A 25425-nucleotide genomic window follows, 5' to 3' on the forward strand; every position below is an offset into this window, starting at 1 on the left:
CCAGCTGCTAGATGCAGGACAACGCGAAGCACGTGTGGCTGTTCGGGTGGGGTTTAAATAGCCTTGGAAGAAGTTCCAGGTATGTATCCTTCCTCCAATCAGGTATGTATTCTTCCCCGACCACGCCCGGAGGGTAAATTAGTCCCACAGGTAAAGTAGTTCCTTTCAGGCCTCAAGGAGGCCGGGATCCTGCAGCATGGTCTGCATCAGGTAAGTGCACCCAAGCACTCCCATAATGAGCCTGGCGCCTATGGCGCCAGGACTGATGTCTTTTATGAGCCTGGCGTCATAGGCGCCAGGACACTGTCCAAAGGGCTCCTATATGGGGTTGCTGGGTCCTTCCTTGGGGACTGGGTGTCCGCTTTCGGGGACGCAGGGCTTGAACCGGCTCCCCGGGAGCGGGCATCATGACATTATGGTAGTTTGTCCACGATTGTATAACTGTCTCCCTTCCCTAGCCATTGCTGTTGCGCTGGTGGTCTCATCAAGTGTTGCAGGTCAGATTTTAAGTTGTCTAGAGTGGTGGTTACAGCAATCATGCCTTCGATTCGTCCTTCCAGGATGATGGCCATGGGGTCTGGTGTAGTGAATGCCTCTTCTCCCTTTCTCATGCAAGACAGGATGTCCGCTTTTCCATTGCGGACTGTGGGTCTATAGGTGATGACAAAGTCGTATTCTACAAACAAGGGAGCCTAGCGTAGTTGGCATGATGATTGTGCTTTAGCAGTCTTCAGATATTGTAGATTGTGATGATCCGTGACGACAGTGACTATATGTCTAGCTCCAAGAATATAATGTCTCCAGGCTTTGAACTCTGCCTAATTGTTAGCAGTTCTTTATCAGTGATTGCATAATTCAATTCAGGGGCTGAAAACGTGTGAGACCAGAATGCCACAGGATGCAACTGACCTGTTTTGGGGTCTCGTTGTAACAGGACTGCTCCCATTGCTATGCTGGAAGCATCAGTTTCGACCACGTATGGTAGTTCTGGTCAAGGATGCCATAGAATTGATGCTGTGGTAAAGGCTTATTTTAGCTCCTAAAAGGCTTTCTCTGCCTTTGCAGACCAATTAAATTGTTTATTTTCCCGTAGTAAAGAGGTGATTGGGTCGACGTTCTGGGAGAACCCTGGAATGAACCGGCGATAAAAGTTGGTGAACCCGAGTACACTCTGTACTCCCTTTATGGATGTCGGTGAGGGCCAGTTAAGGATAGCGTCTACCTTGCACGTGTCCATGCGTACGCCCCATGGTGTGAGAATAAAGCCGAGGAATTTTACCTCTGTCACATGAAAGAAGCATTTCTCCAATTTGGCATATAGCCGGTGTAGCTGCAGTTTCTCCAAAACTGCCTGGACATGGTTGACTTGGGCCTCCTTGGTGGTCAAAAAGATAAGAATGTCATCAATATAGACAAAAAAGCGCAGACATCCAACAGATCGTGGAGCACATCATTCATGAAAAATTGGAACGCCGCCGGGGCATTACATAGTCCAAAGGGCATAACCTGATATTCATAAAGGTCATATTTGTGTGAAAGGCCGTCTTCCCCTCGTCTCCTTTTTTGACTCTTACTAGATGGTAGGCCCCTCGTAAGTCTAGTTTTGTATATATATGAGCGTTTTTGACTTGATCCAAGAGCTCGGGGATAAGCGGTAATGGGTACCGTTTTTTTACCGTGATCTGGTTAAGTGCTCTGTAGTCAATGCAAGTTCTCAGGTCTCCCTCCTTTTTAGGCACAAAAAAGATGGGCGAGGATGCAGGGGACTTGGACAGACGAATGAATCCATTAGCCAGATACTGATCGAGGTAGGTTTTTAAATGCTGGTTTTCCTGTTCTGTTAGGGTGTAAATCTGGCTGCACGGAACTTGAGCTCCAGGTACCAGATCAATTTGGCAGTCATTCGGTTTGTGCAGAGGTAGGGTGTTCACTTGCTCTTTTTGAAAGACATCTTGGTAATCTAGGTATTCAGGGGGTAGTGAACTGGTGAGGCCCAGTATGGTTTCTTTCTTCGACAAACTTGGGTTGGTAAGACCTTTTAATGAGAATCCCTTGCTATAACAGGTGTCGGCACAGTCTTAGGGAAAGGTCAGAACTCGTTTACGCCAGTCAATCCTGGGATTGTGGGTCTCCAGCCAGGGCATTCCCAATGTAATCGGGAACTGAGGAGTGCTGATGAGATTGAAGGTGAGGGAGGCCTCTTGGTGAAAGTCCTGACACAGAAGCATGACCTTCTCGGTGTAATGCGTCACTGGGTCGGATGATAGCTGAGATCCATCAACTGCTGTGATGTTTTCTGAAACCTGCTTCTGTCGGAGAGGAAGGCCTATCCGGGTAGCCAGATCTTGGTCCATGTAATTTCCCAAAGCCCCACTGTCAATGTATGCCTCCGAGGCATGTATTTTCGATGGTTGCTTGTGGTTTACCAGGAGCTCAGTGATGACTAGATGTGAGGTCTGTATAGGTTCCTTTTCACTGCTCGACAAGTGGACCCCCACACTTGCTGGGCGTTGGAGTTTCCTGAGTCCTGTTCTTCTTCTTCACCCTTGTCAGTTGCTCCAACTGCTTTCCTGAGTGGTTTCACCGGGCATTCTCAGAGATAGTGACCTGCCTTACCACAGTACAAACAAAGCTGCTGCTGTCTCCTTTTCTCCCTTTCTGCCTTGGTGAGTGGGCCCTGTTGTTTTTGGATGTGGATGTTTGTGTTGAGATGTAGCTACAGGTCTTATGTATAAGTCAGAGTTAAAATGAAGTCTCTAGCTATTAAATTGAGGAAGTTATGCAATGTTGAATGAGAGGTGTTATTAAGAAAATAGAGCAGAGAAAACAGAAAATCGGTTTTAAAATGACAGGTTAATTTTACTTAAACTAGATTAAATGGCTAAGAACAAGAGAATGCCACCATGAATCTCTATAGTTACATGGCCGTTGTAACCCTTCACGTGGTGGTTACCTGGTTTCTTTATGGACATTTTTTTATTTAATCAAAATCACTAATGGCTTATGGTCTAGTAAAACAAAAATGAAGAGAAAATCAGTGCTAACACTAGGAATCACAGACAGGGTTGCACAAATGGTTGTGACAATATTACAGGTTCTTAAGAAAAAGATAGGATGGTTGAGAGATTGGGATAGGACAAGGCACGGCAAGATATACCATGGTTTACCATGATTCCTATTAATACTTACAATCAACATTAATTTAAAATATTTGACTGCCCAGGGTTCTGGGCATCACACGGATCGGGTCTAACACAGGACAGCAGGGCACATCTGATGGAATAGAATCAGCTGGGCAGTTCTGGTCACCTGGACTGGCACCTCGGACCGGTGACTGCACTGGACTGCACTGTGTACTGGAGACCGGAGGTCAGTGGGATGGCGAGTTTGGAGCAAGCAAGCATTTGGTGGTAGCAAGCCAAACTGGATCAAAATTCTTCCCTTAGGTTTTTGGGATTTCTTCAGAATTTGGGTCTAGCTGAAGAAGGAGTTCAGCAATGCAGAGGCCTTAACTTTGGAAAGAAATCTGGAATCAGGAACAAAGATGGAGAATTCAGGAACAGGGTGCCACACAGAAAGCAGTTTGAAGTCAGGAATCAGTGTGTCTGTGTGCTGTGAGGTTTCCTTATTTATCATGCCAAATGACATCACTAAAGTTTATGACAGGGGCAAGCCTACTGTCCACACCCCTACTGCTAGCATTGGGCAAAAGCATAATCTCTGCCTTACTTTTCACTGATTGGATGACAGAAAGGAATGTCATGTTTTATGAGATGATCTGGAAACCTCCCATAGCTACTGGAACCAAAATCTAACTTTCCCACACATACATATTTATGTAGTTATGACCTCTGAGAAAATCAGATGCACAGTTTACATATTTCGTGGATCATATTTCAATCCAAATCCCCAGTCTGCGGGACTTGGTTTAGTCTTTCTGTTGAATGAAGTTTCTCAATTTGAACCTGGAAAGGTTTGGCCTAACGTTTCCCAGTTTTGTACGTATCTGCGCCTAGAATATGCGTACACAATGTTATGTTTGCAATGTTAATAGTTTCTGCGCAATTAATCATTCTTTATAACTTCTGTTCCATACGCAGTGAGAAGTCCTACCAAGTTTTCAAATGAATAACATACAATCAGATTTCGATGTATGCACTTTTCACATTTGTTCTCATTCTTGCTGCCAAGTTAAAAGTCTTGAAGTTCAGTAGTAAAATAAGCATTTTAAACCCAAAATTCACATGTCAGTTTCTTCTTCTTTCTTTCAACTGTAAGCAAATGTCAAATCCTTTGAAGTTGAATGAGGGGCGTCTCCCTTGAGTGTGGAGCTTTCTGCCCCTCCCACTGGAAGGGTGAGTGTCCAAGCCTGCTATTGTCTTTGCCTGGGGCAAAGATGAATGTGTAATGAAGTCCCTTTTTCATGGGTATTCAAGGCCTCCCAGCAGTAATTAGCCTTTCCTGTGCCAGCAGTGGAGGTGTCAACCTTTCTCAGGGCTAATAACTGTCAGAGTAGGGTTTTATTTGTTTATAGTTGATTAACTCAGACTTGGTTTAGCATAAATTTCACATTTTAAATCTTTCCTTTAAACATATAAAATTAAAACAGCTTACAGGTGGGTTTTTAACATTAGCAAATAGTTTCAATTTCTTAATTAATTAAGCCTTTACACAAGAATATACTTTAAAAACTGGCAATTTTGCTCTCCATTCATGAAAAATCACATTAAACTTATTTCTTTAAATCCGGTTTTCATCTGAAGCAAATACACATTTTAGTCAGCACTAGTTCTTCCCTTGAGTGCTGGAGTTTTTTGCAGCATGGAAACATGTATCATGCCTTTGTTTAGAGTTTCTCTGGACAGCTGTTTCTTGATATTTGTTGCAAAGAAATAACCACATTTTTCCCATGGAAAATGAAAACAAGGGTTCCCGGGTTGCTTTTTCAAAGATACATTTTGTAGGAGCTGTCATTCCAATCAGGCCCGGTTCCTCTGAGCCACACTGGATGACCATTGGCATTGCAGGGCCCTTTAATCTCAATGATTCAGTAGAAATGAATGGATTTTGCATGAAAACAGCACTTATTAAGATTAGGAAAATGTCATTTTAAAAGGCATTTTCGGGTTTTCAGCACAATGATGCTGTTTCATTCACTTTTCTCCATGTTGACTGTGGCAGATCCCACTAGCATGCTCCTGCCGTGAGGCCTCTGTTTTCGCCCCCCTCCTTGAACTGTGTGTGGCAGGGTGTGCAGCCTTTTTCTGCACACGCAGTTTTAAAGATTTTAGCGTGCACAGGAGTCAGCGCTGTCATTTTTGGCTGATTCCTTCACCATTGCAGTAAAGAGATGTAGTGAGAAACACTGGAATGCGTCAAAATATCCCACAGGTATTACCCCTCTACTTGTTCTCAGTGTAAGCCCAGAAGTAAACCTTTGACACACGATGCAGTTCACTATAAATAGTGCAACATGCTCCAACACATTCTGAATGAAGCAGTCTTCTGCAATCATTGCAGCAAGACTCTCCCTAGTTACATGCACGGGGTAATGCAGCTGTTCAAGCTCAACCTTTAATAACGCTACTGGCATCACCAGCTTTCCAGTGCTGAGTGCTGTCCTGTTCATAATGCTTCTGTGGGGGATAAAGAACACCACCTTTGCTTCCATATTTCCTGCTCTTTCTGTGGTGCACTCCCTTGAATCTCCATTAGTTGGGTTAGGACATTTTATTAAACCCTTCTTGCATGATCATTGTTGTGACTACTTTTTTTTATCCTTTCAGTATCAAAGCTCAAAAAATCAGGAGAATATACAACCCTCTTGGCTTCTTCATCTGTGTCTTCATTCCACAAGAATTCAATCTGTTCGCTTAGGATGAGCTGCACATTTAATGACCGCCATGGCTACTGGAAGTTGTTGTGCCTTAATAAGCCTGTCCAATAAGGATGCATACTGCAATGGAGTGTTGTCCCCACGGAGGTAGCCCCTCCTTTTCCAATGTGCTAACCCTGCATGAACGGTTGACTTCAAATAGGCGGAGTCACTGTACACAATCACTTCCTGTCCTTTGTTTTTCTCGAGCGCAACAATAAGCGCTACCAATTCTGTTTCTTACACTGAAAAGTGAGACGGTAGTCTTCCACTTGCTACAACTTCAAATTCTCCATTTAATCTGTGTCTCACTACCGCTGCGACTGAATGCCTTTCCGCAGTAGTCTGATTAATTTTCCAAGAACCATTAATAAAGAGAATTTTCCCTACTTGCAAAGAATTTTCCTTCACACAGGGTATATCATCATAAAACTCAACATAATTAGCACAGTCATGCACCTGATCGCCTTCTGGTATTGGCTCAGCTATAAACGTAGCAGGATTCACTAATTTACATCTTACAATTTTAATTGTTGGGTTCAAAATCATATGCTGAAGCTCTTTGGGATGTCAATGTACCCTTGGGTTTCTCCCTTAAATGGCAAACAGAACATGCTCCATGAAGAGAGTCATTTAATTTTTAAATTTGTTTATTGGCATTCATCATTATTTACGCTTACATGGCATCAAATGCACTTCAAATTCAAGGATGATGAGCATTGTAAAACAACAACATTAACATTTACAACAATTTAACTTTAACTGTCTCCGAATATTTCTTCAAGTGTAGCAGTTCAGTATCAGCTGCAAAATGTATGGAATAGATGATCAGACAAGGGGGGGCAGGGGGTCCACCACAACAGAATCCTCTTTATCTAGGATCACTCAACTCGGTGGTATTGCAACTATGGGTTACTATCCGATGTCCATGGAATTTCCCTTGTTCATGGGGGCTTATCGTCTGATGGGTGGAACAACGACCCTGTGAGTTCCTTCCAAGCTTCCAGAGTCATGCTCAAGGCATCTGTGGATTTGGCAACAATGCTTTCCCAAGCCTTCATTTCGGCATGGACCCATCATTCCAGCTCCCTGTACCACAACTTGTGTTGTGGCCCGGCGGGTTTCTTCCAGGACATTGAAATTGTCCTTTTTGCCAAGATACATATAATGTCCATTAGCTTGGCCAGATATTTAAGTTTGGCCGGCCTGGGGTATGTCCCTAAAGGCATTCGACTGGGGTCCAATGGTATCTAATCATCCCAGCCTTTTCACCTGTTTGTCGTATGATGGTCCAGAAGGACTGTGTTTTGGCGCAGGACCAAAACATGTGAATCAAGTCTGCCCCATCCGCACTGCACCAGATGCAGGTAGATTGTATTGAGTTTTTAAACTTTGCCAACCTGAGCGGGGTTACATATGTTCGATACAGCAAGTTCAGTTGTATTTGTCGAAACCTGTGGTTTCTGGAGACTGATGGAGTCATAGAGCAGCCCATAACAATACTTGTAGATTTCTTAATTGCAAACCCAGAAGATGCAAATGGCTGTTCACAAGGAAAGTGTCCTCTCATAGCAGGGCCTAAAATCCCACTGTAATAAGCTATAGGCTTGTACCCCAATGTAGTTCTCTGTGTAAGCACTGCTGTCATGGCTGACCCATCTGTGTGTGAAAACACATGAAAATTCCTCAGCAGAATTGGGAATTCCCAAAACAGGGGCTGTACAAATTGCTTTCTTTAGCTCCTCAAACCCTTCCTCCACTTCCTCTGTCCATTCTATTTTCACTTTGTCCACTTGTGCTTTCTTCAAAGCTTGCTATAAGGGCTCTCATGTATGTACTGTAATCAAACACCAAGGCTCTAACTTAGTTGCATATCCCCAAAAACAGTTGATTGTGTTTCACTGTATTTGGCTTTGAGGTTTTCATGATCGCCTCAGCTCTTTCAGGTGTCACCTTCTTTCCTTCATGTGAAATCAGCTGTCCTATGTATAACACCTCTTCTTGGCAGTATGGTAACATCTCCCTGTCTACTTCGTAATCCTTCTCTGCTAGAATAGTCATCAACTGAATATAATCTTGTCTGCACTCATCTTCTGTTGTGTTATAAATTAACATGTCATCTACATACTGAATCACTGCACTCTTTGGATCAATATTGCCTAAATCCATCTGTAGGACCCTATTAAAGATTGGTGGGGACTCACAGTACCCCTGAGCCAAACAAGTATGCTTCAGTTGAGTCTGATGGAACGTAAAGGAAGTCAAGTCTTGTGAGTCTTTTTGCAATGGGATAGAAAGAAAACTCATTCTTCAAATCGATCACTGTATCAATCTTCCGTCGTGATACTGCATAGTATCATCACCGTATTAGGAACTAAAGGAAACTCTGCATCTATAATTTGCTTAATCGGTCTCATATCTTGTATAAATCTCCATGACCCTCCTGTAGATTTTTTGATCGGACACAACGCAGTATAACATGACGATTCTGATGGCACCAGAATCACTTGTTTCTTCAGTGTTGAAATAGTCTGAAATACACCTTTTTCATCCTCTCGAGACACGGGGTACTGTTTTGCTCGAGGTAAAATCGCTCCTGCTTCAGCTTTATTTTGACTTCCCCTAGGCCCTTTAGTAAACTAACGTCATAATGGCCTGTGGTCCAAAGGACGCTTGGGACCTTCTCCAAGTCTTCCTGAAAAAAAGATGGGCACTGCCGCATTATCGCCATTGGATGTGGGACTTCCATTTTCTTTATCCTTATACAGTATGCAATGCTCTTAAAGAACAGCACTTCATCATCTGTTTGGTCTTCCCTAAACATGTCGTCATCAGTGATGTCAGTCAACCTGTACCCTTCCTCAAGTGCTATTACTGTCCTCCATGGTCTACCCTCATTGTCCATTCCTTTCCTGGTTTTAACCAGTTTAACAGGATATCCTTTTGCCAACAGTTTCTGAGACAGGATGTTGGCACTAGACACAAAGTCCTCTTTGAGGCTGCTGTTTCATTTTAGCCTCAAAAACTGCCCAAAAGGCACATTGGATTTCAGATGGTTGTCATGATGGCTATTGTAATGCAACAGGGCATTCTTGTCGGTCTTCTTGCTGTAAGGTTTGACTTTACTTCAGCAAACATATGGAGCCATATATATATATAATTTTGTCCAGTGACATTTACAATTGTGTCAAAATCCATCTGTTAATTAATTTTTCAGATTAACATTGGTGCTATTATAACTTGAACATTATAATATTATATTGGATGGCATTCCTTGTGCTTCAGGCATTTCGACAACATTGTGCATCATAGGGCGTCTTTTTTAGCAATAGTGCAATGCTTGGTGGTGCGCATTGCCATTTTTACATCCAATATGGCGAGGCACTGATTCAGCTCACCTACCTAGTCCTCTTTCTATACTGCTGCATTTGTAGGAAGTGTACTAGCTAAACCTTTAAAAAGGTGCCGTCTGAGGAGGGGAGTGCGTTTTCCCATGGTGACGACTCAAGACACATCTGTAGAGTAAGTACTATTTGCCTTTTTCTTATGGGTTGTGACTGCATAGGCACGGAGCCAGATACATTAGGAGTGCTGGGAGCCTAAAAGGTTCGAGCCGCTCCTAATACTAATCGGCAGTTTGTTTACTGAGTGATTTCAATTGTAAGATAGATGCTTTTTGCACTGGCATAGAATATGAGACCCATGAGAGGGCTTTTGACCGTGCATGTTCTGTTCAGTGCTAATGCTATGTATGTACTATCACTAAATGGGGCACATTGTGTTTTTTTAGACAGTCATCTCCTGTCTTACCTACTGATAGCGAGTGCTACAGTTGACTATGGACCATTTTGGGTGTTGAGGTTGATGCTTTTGAGATTGATGGTGTATTCTTACACACATTAGAGAGTCTGTTATTATCCACCTTTGGCGACTTTTCAGGTATTTCTAACTTATTTTTATATGTATGCCCAGGGGAGGACTCTTATTGTGTACGCTCTGTTCACTGCTAATGCCATGAATGTACTACCACTTAACGGGGCACGTTGTTGTTTTTCAGACAGTCATCTCTTGTCTTACCCATTGATTACGAATGCGTCAGTGAACTACAGACCATTTTGGGTGTCGAGGTTGATGCTTTTGGTATTAATGGTGTATTTATACACACGTCTGAGTGCCGTTTAGTATCCATCTTTGGAGACTTTTCATGTATTTCAAAAATGCTTTTAAATGGATTTGTGTGTACTTCAGGTTTTTCAAACATGATTTTAATGGATTTGTGTGTACTTACGGTGGTGGTTTCCACACCCCTCTCTTTAATCCCTGGTGATTCACTCACCTTACTTATGAAAAGGACCTCTATATTAGTGGTTAGGCGAACAAACTACTAGATGAATCGAAGTGGTGATAAATGGCTCTCCTTGTAACTACCTTTCTGTAATTATTTCCATCTACAAGGGTGACTTTGGAGACTCTTGTAGAATCTGTCATGGTGACAGGGTTTTTTACCCCTATCACTTTTTGGGCTTAGGTATGATTGTAGTGGTGGAGGGTGTAATTTGTTTTTAGGATGGTACTACTGGGAACTGAAGGCTTTTTCTATATTTTCAGCTTATTCATTACATCCGTTGGCGGATGGTTTTTGGACCCCTACCACACAATGTTGAAGGAATTTTAAAGCAACAGAAGTATTTTCCCCTGAAGAAAGTTCCGCCACACAAAGGCACAAAGAACTGAAACATGCTACATGTCGGGAATATATATGTTTTATTTGACACATTCGTTTTGTGATGTTGTGATATGCTGCTATATTTGTGTCCATGTGTTTGTCTAAGGTGTGGTTTTTTAATGAAATTTGAGTAATGCAATTGTATTTAATACGATTTTCTGTTGTGTGTGTTTTTTAGGGTCCCTTTATTTGTGCAATAAATTATATATTTTTGAATAATCTGGTTGTACTTTATCTATTTTTTTCAAGATAAAAGTACCGGTACATCATCTATATAAGCAACTGTGTTCCTAGTTTGATACCTACAACTGTTCATTTTTGTTTGGTGTTCTATCTCTTTATTAATCATTATATAATAAATACTCACACCATAAAAATAGATCTCAGTTTCCACTGGAATACCTCGTAGAGCCACTAGCCCTGTGAATGTTAGTATAAATTTGCCCACGTCTAAATAGTGTATTCCCGGAGTAGAGCACACTATTCCTTGATCAGTAAATGAAACTGTCATATTTAGTTTTGTCATCAAATCTCTTCACAAAAATATTAACCAGTGTCTGTCGTGAATACAACAAAGGAACAGACATGTCACACTCTGCTTTAGAGATTGGTAATTCTTCAATAATATGAACTCGACTTGTAGCTCCAGAGAACCCTTGAGCATTCATAGCAATTCCCGACATTGGATATTTTCCCTCTCGTATACATTAACAAGTAGCTCCAGTGTTTACTAGAAAAGAAAAAGATGTGTCTCCTATGGTCACAACGACCCTTGGTTCCTCTTGGGGTCTGGTGTCACTGGTAGTACTGAACACATCAAGTCACCATGTGAGCTGTCCTATTGTGGGTGCAGGCTCACCCCGTCCCTGAAAATGGCCTTCCTCCTACCACAGTGACACCTCCTATTCTGGGTGTCATCAGTTGTCCTGTGTTTACATACTGCTGCGTCTGCATAGGGGCTTGTTATGACTGCCCTTCTGGTGGATTAATTTGCACTCGCTCCTGTTGCTGTACCTGCTGCACTCGTGGTGCTTGTGTCTGATGCAATGTCTGATCTTGGGCAAACCCATCTCTAGTTTGTGTTTTATATGGTGGAGGATAAGATATCCCCATTTTTGAAAAAAATGGCCAATCTGTACAATTCCTTGTCTCCACAATGTGCCCTGTCATCCCACAAGTCCAACATATTGGGTGTGCCCATCTGACAAGTCCTCCTTGGTTATATCCTCCCTGAGTACTCTGATTCTCATTCTGTGTATACTGAAACCCACCTTATTTTGGAATCCACCTCTTCCTCTATAGCCCATACCTCTGCCTTGTGGCACAAACCCATATCCACCATGGTCCATTGGGCGCAGATTATTCACCTGTGATGTAGCCATTGCTTCCTGCATTCCCAGTCCTTCTCCGCTCGTCAAACCGCCCCTTCTGTGGCAAATGTTGTACATTTTTTCTGAACTAACTTGGCTTCCTCGATTTTTCTAGTCTTATCTTTCTTCTTATTTTTCTCTTGCAATAGCCGGCAGTGATGAACTATCGTCAGCTGTATCTCAGCCCATGGTTTTGCTTCCAACCCAACTTGTTTCTTGATCTGTCTCTGCACTGGCTCAGGCAACCCCTGACATATGATTTGGTAAAATAATGCCACACTTTTCTCCCACGGCTTGTGAGTTTCATGTTGCCATTTCTCTTGACTTTCCTGAATATAAACAATAGGGTCTTCATCTTCCTTTATCTTATGTGTCATAATTGCACCCGTATCTTTGGGGTACTGTACCCTGAGAGCCCTCCAAACATCTGCTCTGCAATTATTAAATGGCGCTCCGTCATGCGCTGTGTTTTTTGCTGTCACACTTGAATATCCTGCTCTCCTCCATGTGTCATCAGTCCTTTCCCAAGAATAGCTGCCAGGAGGCCTTTTACGTCCCCTATGGCCAGCGTGTTTCCTCCTGTCATTTTTTCTAATTTATATATCCATTTCCCAATGCCCAAAGTCAAATTCGGGAGCTTACATCTTAAATTATCCTTGTCCATCTGTAGCCATGGAAATACAGTGGTCTTGCTCCCCCTTTTTCCATTAAGGGAAACTGCGTAATTCCCACCCCAGAATTGGCTCCCATCATGAATCTATCCATTGCAGGGAAAATCTTCCCTGTCCATCTCCTTGTCGGTAGCGACCATAACCTGCTCACATATGGCGATGATTCTCCATTCTCACTATACAATTGTCCTCAGTGTTTGAATACTGCTGCGTCTATATAGGGGCTTGTTATGACTGCCCTTGTGGTGGATTAATTTACACTGGCTCTTTTGCTGTAACTTCTGCATTCATGACACTTGTGTCTGATACAATGTCTGGTCTTGGGCGAACCCATCCATAGTTTGTGTGCTATATGGTGGAGGATAAGCTGTCCCCCCTTTTGAAAAATGGCATTCTGTACATTCCCTTGACTCCCGCACATGCTTCCATCACTGCTTGTTTCTTTATCTGTCTCTGCACTGGCTCAGGCAACCCCTGACATATGATGTGGTAAAAAATGCCACTTTTTTCACCCACGGCTCGCGAGTTTCAACATGCCATTTCTCTTGAATGTCCTGAATGTAAGAAATAGGGTCTTCATCTTCCTTCATCTTAAGTGTCATAATTTCACCCATATCTGACGTGTTGGGTACTGTACCCTGAGAGCCCTCCAAACATTTGCTCTAGAATTATTAAACGGCGATCCGTCATGCACTTTGTTTTTTTATGCTGTCATACATGAATATCCTGCTCTCTTCCATGTGTCATCAGCCCTTTCCCCAAGAATAGCTGCCAGGAGACCTTTTATGTCTTCCTGTCGTTTTATTCTAATTCGTATATCCATTTCCCAGCGCCCGAAGTCAAACTCGGGAGCTTACATCTTAAATTATCTGTGTCCATCTATGGCCATGGAATATACAGTGGTCTTGCTCCCCCTTTTCCAATAAGGGAAACTGTGTTAGCCCCACCCCAGAGTCAGCTCCCATCATAAATCTATCCATTGCAGGGACAATCGTCCCTGTCAATCTCCTTGTCTGTAGCGACCTTAACCTGCTCACATATGGCAGTGATTTTCCATTCTCACTATACAGTTGTCCTCAGGGATGCTCTGGATACACTATGGGATCTGGCATCCTATCCATAGGTTGTTTTAGATCTGACCATCTTACTTCTTTATCTATTTTCAGGCATCCTTCAGGGGCACATCACTCACTCCTTCTTCCCCAAGGAAGGATTCTCTTTCCTCATCTGATATATCTTGTCCACAACTAGTGTGACTATGATCTTCCTCAACTTTGTCTAAGTTCAGTCTGCCTAAGGACAACGCTCTACGTTCATGACTGAACGGAATTTCTTCTTTGCTTTGTGATTGAAATGCTAGGGATTGATCCCTCCTCCCTCGACTTTTATACTTGCTACCTTCCTTTAATTCTTGATACGCCTTATTGATCCTTTCTCCGATGCTCAATGCATAACATTCTTTTTCTTTCAATACTATTCTAGATGCCCCTGACATTGCTTCCTTTATCGGAAGGAACTTCTACTCTGTCCCATCCTATTTCTGGGCTTTGTCCTATTGGTTCATTGCAAATGCAACTGGCATCAAAACCCTGCTGTCTACTTCTTTGTTCTATTTCTTCATCTAGTTCTCTTCACTTTCTCACTTCCCTTCTAATTCTTTCTTCCTCTTGCCTTTGTACCTCTCGCCTTACTCCTTCCCTTCCTATTTCTTCTTCTCTTCATCTCTGTAGTCTTTTGTCTTGCTCATCCTTCTCTTCACCTTTGCCTAACTTCCTCAATGCTTTTCCCATCTAGTCTAAGTAATATCTGTCCTCACAACAATTGTTCAGCACGAGCGCTATCTCGTCAGCTTTATCCTTCTCTCCTTTTCATCTCTTAATCTCCCTTTCTATTTCTGTTGACACATTCAACTGCTCACTCTTTTCTTCTTTGTCTTGTATGATCTTAAAGATCTCTTTTTCTCTCTTATTCTCCTTTGGACTATCATCACTGCTATGAGCGGTAGGTTCATATATTGGAATATTACACCCCATCACTGCTTTCAACTCCTTTAAAGGATACAACCCTATATCTTCTGCACTTGCATCTTTTAATTCGGGCGAGGTAAGGGGAGCTGAGGGCTCACCACCTTCCTCCTTATGCTGACTAAGCATCCACTCCTCAGGTGGCGGATCTTCCCTCTCTTCCTGGTACATTTTCCATAGGTCTAGAATTGCTAACCTTTTCTCTAATTTGTTCCCTGTGTACGCAGCGTGCAAATATGCAGTCATGTGTTGTAGTACCGCCTTTCACAATGATCACCATTGAGGCCAAGGCATGAATATTTGATCTGCTGTGCCTGTCAGCCATTCCGCACTATACCGTTTGAGCTTGGGCATGTGCTTTGGCAAAGTCTTACATAAGTGCCTCAGAGGGGTATCACCCATAATGACAAGTCTCAATTGACTGTCAATACTTACCCGACATATGAAATAACCTTTATACTTTTGCTTAAATCACCACTCTGTTCAATGCCTTTAAAACAAAAAAATAGGAGCATGCACCATCAATCGCTGCTCAAGGCTCTAATTTCTCAATTAGCTATATCTACCTTTGGATTGGTACCAACCTCTCTGCTAGGTTTAATCACTATTACTCCTCAACTTTTGTTCAGTTTCTTCACAACGTTTTATCGCTCTTCAATATTTTTATGTAACAAACAACATACAGACTAGTCGACTTTATACATTAATAAACACAGTGATCACCTTTTTCTCTCTCACCTTTACTGAAATACCCTTTACAGGGTTTGAGACATCACATTACGTAAACCTGTTCACGTATTATATTTTTCACTCTACTCCCTCTGGAGTTTGAGACGTCTCCATCTGAACTCCCTTGAGCTAGGACTCTAGGCACTTTTCTACTCTTCACACAATATTTCCTGTTACTCAAAAATGATCACAATCCTGTCTTCTTAATTTGCCATTCCCCTTAGTCCATTCACCATTCATTTGTTAATTGACTCAAGGCCTTTGGTATCAACTCCTCCTTCAATCCGACCACTTCGCCTTCTCTATGCAGAGCGTCCATGGAAATCGGGCAGGTATTTCTTCAAAGGGTTACCTGTCCAACGTCTCATTTCTTCTTGCAAGTTTATTTCTATCGACAGACTCTCCACAGGAAACCCACGATCTTCCAACTAATGGCAGAGTATGCCTAATCGTCTGAAACTCTGGAGACAAACTAGTTTGCATCTTGAACCATCCGCAGTGCTACCCCGGGAGGGTAGGGCCGTTTGGATAGCGTGCATGCAGTGGTTGGGATGCAGAATAACTCTGACACCAAATAATCAAATCAACTCAGGAAGATGACAAAGGTTACTGTTTTATTAACAATTCTCTAAAACAGGGAATTACAACTGACATCAACGGATGTTCGCTCGAGTCTCTCAGCGCACTTCTCATAACATTAACTTTTTATACAAAAAAATACATCAGCCGTGACATCATTCTACATGGCAAATAAGAAAAACCTATGAGGGGTTGTGATAGGTTCAAGGGGAACATCTAATTATACTTTCTATAATGGGTTGGATTGTGATTGGATATCTACTGTCAGGTGGACAACTTATGCCTACCTCAAACAACATGCCATCTTCAACACTATCAAGTACAAGGTATATCACTGGCTCTCAAACTATAAAGCCCTTTGTTATACGGCCATTTATAATTGGTTGCCATGCTTGTGCAATTCTGGAACATTCGGTTCCCTTAGCAGCACATAAGCTCAAACCCAGGTGCCAGGAGGTTGACTTGACTTCACCTCCACACCCAATTAGCCCATCATCTCTCATCACCCATGCCTTCTGCCATGAAGATTGTCTTTGATCTTGGCCTTGCAGAGTATTCTTGTCTCTGGGAATATAAGGGAGTGCGAGCACACACTATCGTTATTCTAGAACTCCATGCTCATTTCTATTTCCATCTTTTGCTCATGTAACAGGAGACCACGATTTGGTCCATTTTGCAGAATTTAAATGTCTTAAATGAATAAAACTTGACACGCTTGGTATTCCTTCTTTCCACCTTAACAAGGAATGATTCAGCTTCTTACGTTCACCTCCTTCAAGAATAGATAACCAGTCATTGGCTGATTCAGCTTTGACATCAGGCCAGACAGCCTCGCCATTCATGTCCACTATCTTATCTAATTCTTGCTGCCACACAGCTCTCAGCCTTTCCTCTCCATTGGTCCGAGCTTACTGAATTCATGACACTGATGTCCTGTTTCTATAAAATTGTGGCTTTGCCTGCAGCCTATTGACTACTTATAGCCAGCTTCTAAGATTACTTAGTCTACTTCAGCATCTGAACACTAATTGAACAGCTTGCATTTTCTGCAGTGCTTCTCGCATATGTATTCTTCTTTTCGCATATGAAGGTTTACTCGATTCTTAACTTCATCATCAGTTTCTGTATGATCTATGCATTTCCTTCAGCCAGTATTCTCAGGACATCACGCTTGTCATTCATGACGTCACCAGCTCCTCTTTTCTCTCATTTTTATATCCCCTTGGGGAGTTCCCCCCTCAGATTGCCATCTCTTCAGGGATACATTTGATAGGGTTTTCTCAGTGGGTGCTTTCTTTCGAATATTCACTGTGGTCTGTTCACAACTGCTGGTACCAAGCATGGTACGATCCCAGTCTTCCAGCATACAGGCAGTGGGGGGGGGACTTCCTGCAGAGGCATGTAGCTGTTCCTCTACACAGGTGCATGTGATCGATGTTGAACTATCAAAACATGTCATGAAGAGTTGCATGTTCCATTTGTCACCTGCTCCTATGGGATCCCTTGTCATGATGCATATCTGAGCTGTCTGTCACCACGCCTTATGGTGTGCCCATAGTGAAGGTGCATAAGTGCCCACAGAACACAGCCCGAGTTACAGGCATGATGTTGGTGCTCATACAAATGAGTGTATTAAGGGGTAACGCTATTCACTATATGGTGAACAATAGATGATGTTGGGTTTTCATGCAGAGGTCGGCATCCTTGCAACATGAATATCACATGGCTGTAGATAACACATGTGGTACTTCATTTACATCATGTGTAGCAATGAGTGTGCCTGGCTGCATTACATGCTATGCATATGCATGGTAGATGTTCAAGTATGTCAGTCGACTTACTTTTTAAGACACTTGTCTGGTGTGAGGGGCATGTATGTGTCTGTCAGTTGATACTTGACAGGCACATGCCTTGTCCGTTCCATCATTGTGCTGTGTGTGGGCAGATCTGGCTGCATGGGTGCCAGGACACATGGTGATGGGTGGCGGGTCAGTTCTTGTTTGCATTTTTTGCATGTCATTCAGGTAGGCACATGTTGCTGTATGTTTGGGCATATAGATGTGTTGCCTGCCCTCACATTGTTTTGTCTTTCTCTACGGAGGGCATTCTGCATGTGAATATGGTTGCTGCAATTGAAGGTGGAGTTGCTGTTGTATGTGTGTAAAGGACACAGCATCCTTGATTGGCGGTTTCCAGGCTGACAGAGGGGGCCATCCATGGATTGCCCAGTCAAGCTGGTGCAGGCACATAAGGGATAAGGTGAGATGTGTATATTTCTTGCAGTGCACTTGAGTTTTCCTGGATCTACGTGACAGCTTTGATATGACTGTTTTTTTGTGAGCATAGTTTTTATTGGGAATGGGTTGGCCACTCACCCTGTTTCTTGTTGCGGAACACACATACTGGGTCCTGGACTGCCCTCACATGTGTTTGTAGTTTGCATCCATGTTGGTCTATGCTTTCCTATGTGTGGTCTCATGTGTGGTTTGGTGTCTATGTGCACAACAGTTGTTGTCCATGTGATGGTGGTCAGGAACTTTGTTGCTTGTTTTGTGTGCTTTTGGGTGTACTACATGGACACTGTTGGTTCAAGTTTCAATTGCTGTGTTGGTGAATTTTGCACAGCCATACAGATTGGGGCATGATCCACAGAGTGATTCCCTATGGGATTGCTTAATTATTTGATGATTCTGTGAATCAGGCTCTTGGGGTGTATCATCCACTTTTGCTCACTTACACATTGGCTCATACTCAGCAGTCATTTTACTATGAGGTGTTAAGTCTCCCTATTCACAGTATGTCTATAACATGTGGAATCTTGTGCCACTGCTTTCATGCTCACAGCAACATAGATAGGTTTGAACCTGTAGTGCATTACTCCCACAGGTGCACAATTATATTTTGAGTGGCTGATTGGATTTAGTGAACATGTTGCTTTTGATGGCCATGAATGACTAGTTACTAAGAATTGAATGTTGCCAAATTGATTCATTTTTCAGTTCCAACATGCTTTTACTTGATTATGTATTTTTCACATTTGTAAATTTATTCTGCCTCCAGAATAATTTTACCCCCAAATTTGCAAAGTTGGAGTGTATACTCCCACTTACAAATCCTATCTGGGGCTCAGTTTGGGCATGTTGTTTTATGTCTGTTGGACCTAAACAATTTTGCCCTCCCAGAGGCACATTCTGAGGGTGTTAATGTAGAGACATAGGATAGGTCACAATTCATCATTGATTGCAACTTTGGATGTGGCTTCATAGTGTGTGCTCCACAGGGCTGTTTTTTATGTGAGGTATGATTGCACCAGCTGTGTGTTTGCAGCCTCTCCACGTGCCCTTTGGCCAACCATTGGCAAGGGTTATGCCTGTGGCTGCGGCCGGTGTCTCACCTGAATTTCCACTGGTACACCACGTTGTGTGGCCACATTGTGCAGTACACATGCAGTCACTATGATTTTACATACTACCGGTGGTGCATATAGCAACACCCCACCAGCGTGGTCAAGGGAGCGGAACCGTGACTTCAGCAATCAGAATGTGCGCTCCACTATGGCCCTAGTGGCTACATGTGCTGTATTGTATCTCACCTCAGCTGGTGTTGTGGGATTCCGGATTGGTGTCATCACGAATGTGGACAGCGGGTAGGCACTGTCCTCTGTAAATGCGTACATGGTTGTTTGTCATTTATTGTCAGGGTATATTGTGCAGTGTGTCACATGCAGGCATGTGCGTGACCGTTCATACTCACCATTGAGCCATACATTCCATGTTTTCCAAATTCCAGGGTGCAGTGGTCACTGGCGGAAGATATAACTATCATATGTGCTGCCTGGCAAATTGGCATACACTTCCATGATGATTCTACTGGCATCACATACTACCTGCACACTAATGGAGTGGCAGTGCTTACATTTCCGGTAGACGTGCTCTGTCATTCGAGGTGGCCATAGCGCAACATGTGTGCAGTTAATTGCACCTAAAACGCTGGGGAAGTGTGCTACTGCATACAATTCCTGGATCACTGTCAGCCTTTCTGCTGCTGTTTGTGGCATGCATATGTGCCTGCACACACATGCAAGTGCGGTTATGCATGACAATACCTGGTGTAGAAAACAGGATAAGATGGCCTACGATATCCCACCAACTATTGCAATGGTTCGCTGGAAGGACCCAGTTGCAATGAAATGGAGTGTAGTCAGAACGTTTTCTAGGGTGCACATGGAGGGTGATGCTAATCCAGCTCCACACTCCCTAACAAGGTGTAAGATTATATGAGGGGGACCTCGACCTGGCATCTACCTGGTTATCCGGCATCCCAAACAGCGTGGTGCGTGGTGTGAAGATCCGGGGTCTGGGTATCCTCCTCCTCCTGCTTTGTCCGTGCAGGCTAACTCCTACTATTACTGGGTTCATTGTGGCTGTAGAAGATGCTTTGTTGTGCATTACATGCTTTATTCGCATTGGTTCCTGTGCATGTTGAAGCTTACGCCTGCTATTGTGTGGCAGATAGATCATAGGGTGGCATGTTTTTTTTTGTGACGCTATGTTCCTCGTTGAAATCCATGAAATCGGTTGGATTTGTGCTGGAATGGGTGTGCGATTGTTTAGCCATGGACCGTCCCTCAACATGCCCACATTTTCACGTGTTCTTCCTCATTCTGCATGTTTCGCCTCCTATTTGGGTCACTGCGTAGGCCCGGTCCACAGTGAGCTCTGAGTCTCGCGCAAGGCACTCGACCACTCGTAGAGATGTGCTGGCCCGGCGCAAACTCCCTTCAAGGCCAGGAAAAGTCCAGCACAGTCAATTCCACGAATCGATGAACAGGGTTTTGCAGGCAGAATGGCAAGTAAAGTCCCAATTTTCCACGAAGAATATTCCATAAATCAGGGTCAAAAAGGTTTACAGAGACAAGAACGCCCAGGACGAGAACACAACCCGAGCAGACCACGATACACAAAGGCAAAGCTGCCTGTACAAGACATTTACACACAGGTGTTAAGGAGAAAAAAACACTTGGGGCTGCCCAGAATAGATCAGCACTTGGAGCAGCCCACAATACACAAAGGCAGAGCTGCCTGCACGATAAAGGTACACAAAGGTGTCAAGGAGACAAGAATACCCAAGGATGTCCAGGAAGGGAACAGGACCTGGAGTGGCCCACGATGCACAAATGCAGAGCTACCTGCACAAGACATGTACACACAGGTGTTAAGGAGACGAGAACACCCATAGATGGTCATGAAGGGAACAGGATCTGGAGCAGCCCACAATACACAAAGCCAGAGCTAGCCTAACAAGACATGTACACACAGTTTTTAAGGAGACAAGAACACCCAAGCCTGCCCAGTAATGGAACAGGAACCTGGGCAGCCCACGACACGAAAAGGCAGAGATGCCTGCACAAAACATGTCGACAGAGGTGCTAAGGTGACAAGAGCGCCAAAGGATGCCCAGGAAAGATAGAACCTGCAGTGGCTCATGACAACAAGGGCAGAGATGCCTGCGGAGGAGCCAGAGAGGTGCTAGTAGGAGTAGCAGGAGAAAAGAAGGAAGATGATAAAACGCAGTACATGCTTATTGAAAAGGAGGAGATTGGGCTGAGGGCCCTGGAACAAGACAGTGCCATTAAGGTGGACATTAACGGTGGTCTTGGAGGAGTGGAAGGAGGCCAGGAGGACCCCCAAACCGAGTGCCACCATTAATAGAGAGGATGAGAAAGGAGAAAGAACAGAGACCATACGAGAGGTCCATAGGTCTGGAAAACGAACAATGAAGAGGATGTCGGTGAGAGTCTGTCTGGAGGAAGTGCTGATGTAGTTATCAATGATAGGGAGGCTTGGGTTGGAGACCAGATTCTTCCTTGCCGACTTAGTGAGACGGATAGGATAGGAGATAGAGTAGCAGTTAGAGAAGATGCGAGGAGGAAGCAGGAAAAAGAGGGAGCTAAAGAAAGAGGAGGGATGCACCACCCAGCACCACACAGCACAGGATGCGCAGGTGGGGTGGGGGGTCATACAGTAGGGAACACACAGAAGTAGCAGACAGGTACACACAACAGTGCAAGGTACTCCTTGGTGGGGTGGGGACCTACAGAGTGGGAGAGAGCCTAATGAGACCCACTTAACAGTACCACAGTTACCTCAATGCAAAACCAGCTTTGACTTTCCTAAAAAGATGGGGAAAAGGCCTAGTTTTAAACATGTCAGCAATGCAAAACAACCAGAATCAACTTTTCTAAAAGAGGAAAAAAGGCCCTGTTTTGAACACAGCAGCAATGCAAAACACCCAGATTCAACTTTTTCGAAAAAGAGGGAAAAGGGCCTAGTTTTTAAACACAGCAGCAATTCAAAACACCTAGTTCCTGAAGGTGGACCAGTGCGGGAAGATCAACTGGGTGAATTGGTCTTCGTGGAGTGGGAGTGGCACACCGGATGGAGAGATGCTGTATCCCCTTCCCTCTAATACCTTTGCCCCAGGATATTTGGGAACTCTACTCCCCCTTTCCAACATAAACACTTTCACACAGACAGCCCACTATGAGGAAAAATAGACTAACACCCGAGCCGTATAACTGACGTGTCCCAATATAATGGTCAGGCGCAGTCTGGCAATTACTGACCATCACACACACCTGACTTCCACTAAGCTTCCCCACACGGATAAAAGGCAGAGCACAAGAGCACACTCTGAGCAAGGCAGCACACACAAGACTATATCAGTTCCAAGATGGCAGTTTAACGAGAGAAGAAAGACGGCAAAACAGAAGGGGATTGCAAGAAGTTCCCTTGACCTTTTCGATAAAGAACCGTTACTTTCTTGAAACATCAAGAATAAAAAGCGTAATACCAGGAAACCAGGTAGCAGGCAGCAGAATCCTGCATTGTGTGTTAGAGGTACTAGAGGCACTCCCGCGTCACTAATGAAGGTGAGGAGAAGCGCCATCTGACATGGTACTGTCCTTGGCTCCAAGAACAAAGCAGTGTCTGTGAAATCAACACAGCCGGTGAGTTTGGGAGACCAATCTGTGTTGAAGCCAACATTGCAGGCAGCAACATTGTATGACGAGAGCTGGAGCGAACATTGTTAAATCGCGTGTGATAAAGGACGCAAGTAAAGTTGAACTGGTGATGAGTGATTGAACTTTTAAAGCAAGATACAATACCTTTGACAGAGTGGTCCGTCACTGCGTGGGTGCGCAGTTTAAAGCCTCTGTAAGGTATCCAGCCGAGTATCCATCTGAGAATTGGGAAAGTGAAAGTGAGAAAGAGATCATAGCAAGAAGCATGTAATTGTGAATCTAAGTGGTCCTGTGATGGATTGAGCAAAGTCCAGCGCAGGTCTTCAATTTTTTAAGTAAAGAAAGCTTAAAGTAGATGAAGTTGATCCGAGCCCAGCGGAGGGAGATCAAATGAAAGCTTTGTGTTAAAGTGGGTCTGAGCCCGGCAGAGAGGGATCCTGAGTGAACAGTGAATCACCTGAAAAGGTTTTTTGTTAAAGTGGGTCTGTGCCTGGCAGGGGTCCCGGGGTGAATCGAAAATCACTCAAGAAGTTGCGCATGTGAAATCCAAAGAAGCAAGGAACTTTAATGTTTTTTGTATTGCATCTGGCCCTCCGAAATGAGAAACTTTGAATGGCAAAGAGACTTTGGCACTGAAGGCCCTAATGCTGAGGTTTTGAACTGCATCCTCATGCTAGAGAAGCCAACTATTGCGTTAAGCTTGAGTGTGTTGCCTTGTCCCGTACTGAAAATATGAGGAAAGGAAGCCAATGGCTTGTATATGATGACATATCATTTCTTGCACACTTTTCTTTTGCAGAACATTTCACACACTATGTGTATTTAGAAGTAAGGATAGGCCATAGGTTTGTTAGTATAAGCCCTTTTATTTTGACAGACTCGACTAGGACTACATTATTATTATTTGATGGTCGTAGCTTGCTCCCATATTTAGATTTAGGGTTTGATAGGAGTTTTCCAAACCCAATTGAAGTTCAGTTAACACCCTTGAATTGTGATCACTTGATGCGACTCAATTGAGACAAATTGAGGAACACTAAAATTCCATAAACGTTGTCATAGAGCCTCAGATCCTTCTATTACCATGAACGAATCCATAGGCTTTGATATAGGTAGCAGCAGAAAAGCTACTCTACCTCTGGGGAAAAGAGGAATGATTCCCACAGATTTAGTTCTAATACCACCTTCTGGGTGTTATATAAGATTGGCTTCAAAATCTGGCTTGGCCTGGAAGTTCATTCTGGATGTCTTAGTGTGCGTCATAGATCCCAACATAAAGGGTCTCCTACAGAACTAGGGCAAAACTCCATTTCAAGTACATTGTGGGGACACAATTGCACAGGGAATGCTTGAAAGGGCTCTATTTTCCCATTTCATAGAGAGTGAACCAGAAAAAACTAAGAGAGGTACCTTAGGCTTTGGGAAAGATGATGAACCATCTACCACTGCGACAAAGAGGGAAGAAGAACCTACCATCCTTCCCGATCTAGTCTTCACCCAGCAAAATGATCCAGCACTCGCAGAGGCTGTCTTGCAGGTGCTTCCCGAGGGGGAAGCATCAGAGAATTGCAGTTCCCTTTTCTTCCTAAAGCAGGGATTACTGTATAGAAAGGAAACCTCCAGAGAAGGCCTAAGTAAAACTCAGGTATTAATCCCCAAAACCCATCATAAGATTATGCTAGAGATTGCACATTCTCTTTCGACAGGGGGACACTTAGGACAATGTATTACCCAGGCACATATCAGTGGGAGGTTTTACGGGCCAGGTATCCATGCTGATATAAAGAAATTCCACAGACATGTGAAGTATGTCAGAAGACCGGTACGCACATTCCCTTGCCTGTCCCTATAAACCCTTTACCAATAATAAAAATCCCTTTCTCCCAAATTGGGATAGATATCATTGGACCGTTGGAAACATCTAGACTGGGTACCAACTACATCCTACCCAATACCCTGAGGCGTTTCCTATGCAGAACAGCACAACCCAACACATTTTAAAATATCTATTATGATACTTTTCCAGGGTTGGTTTCCCCAAGGAAATTCTAATGGATCAGGGCTCCAATTTTATGAGCAAACTCATGGGTGAAGTCAAGGAATTGCTCCATATTTCTACCTTAAGAACCTCAGTTTACCACCCCAAACTGACAATTTTGTTAGAAAGGTTTAACAAAACGGATAAGATGATACTAAGAAAGTTGGTAGAAAAGGACGGGAAGGACTGGGACCACATGATTCCCTGGGTCCTATTTGCAGTAAGAAAGTCCCCTCAAGCATCCAATAGAGTCATTGCTTTCAAATTACTTTATGGTAGAGAACTAAGAGATGTCCTAGACATGCTCTGGGAGACCTGGTAAAAAAGAGAAGAGGCACATATTCCTCTCTCACAAACAGCTACCTGATTGCGAGAGCATATGAAACTGG

This window comes from Ambystoma mexicanum, chromosome 3q (genome assembly GCF_040938575.1).
Source record: "Ambystoma mexicanum isolate Mex_15411 chromosome 3q, UKY_AmexF1_1, whole genome shotgun sequence".
Lineage (NCBI taxonomy): Eukaryota > Metazoa > Chordata > Amphibia > Caudata > Ambystomatidae > Ambystoma > Ambystoma mexicanum.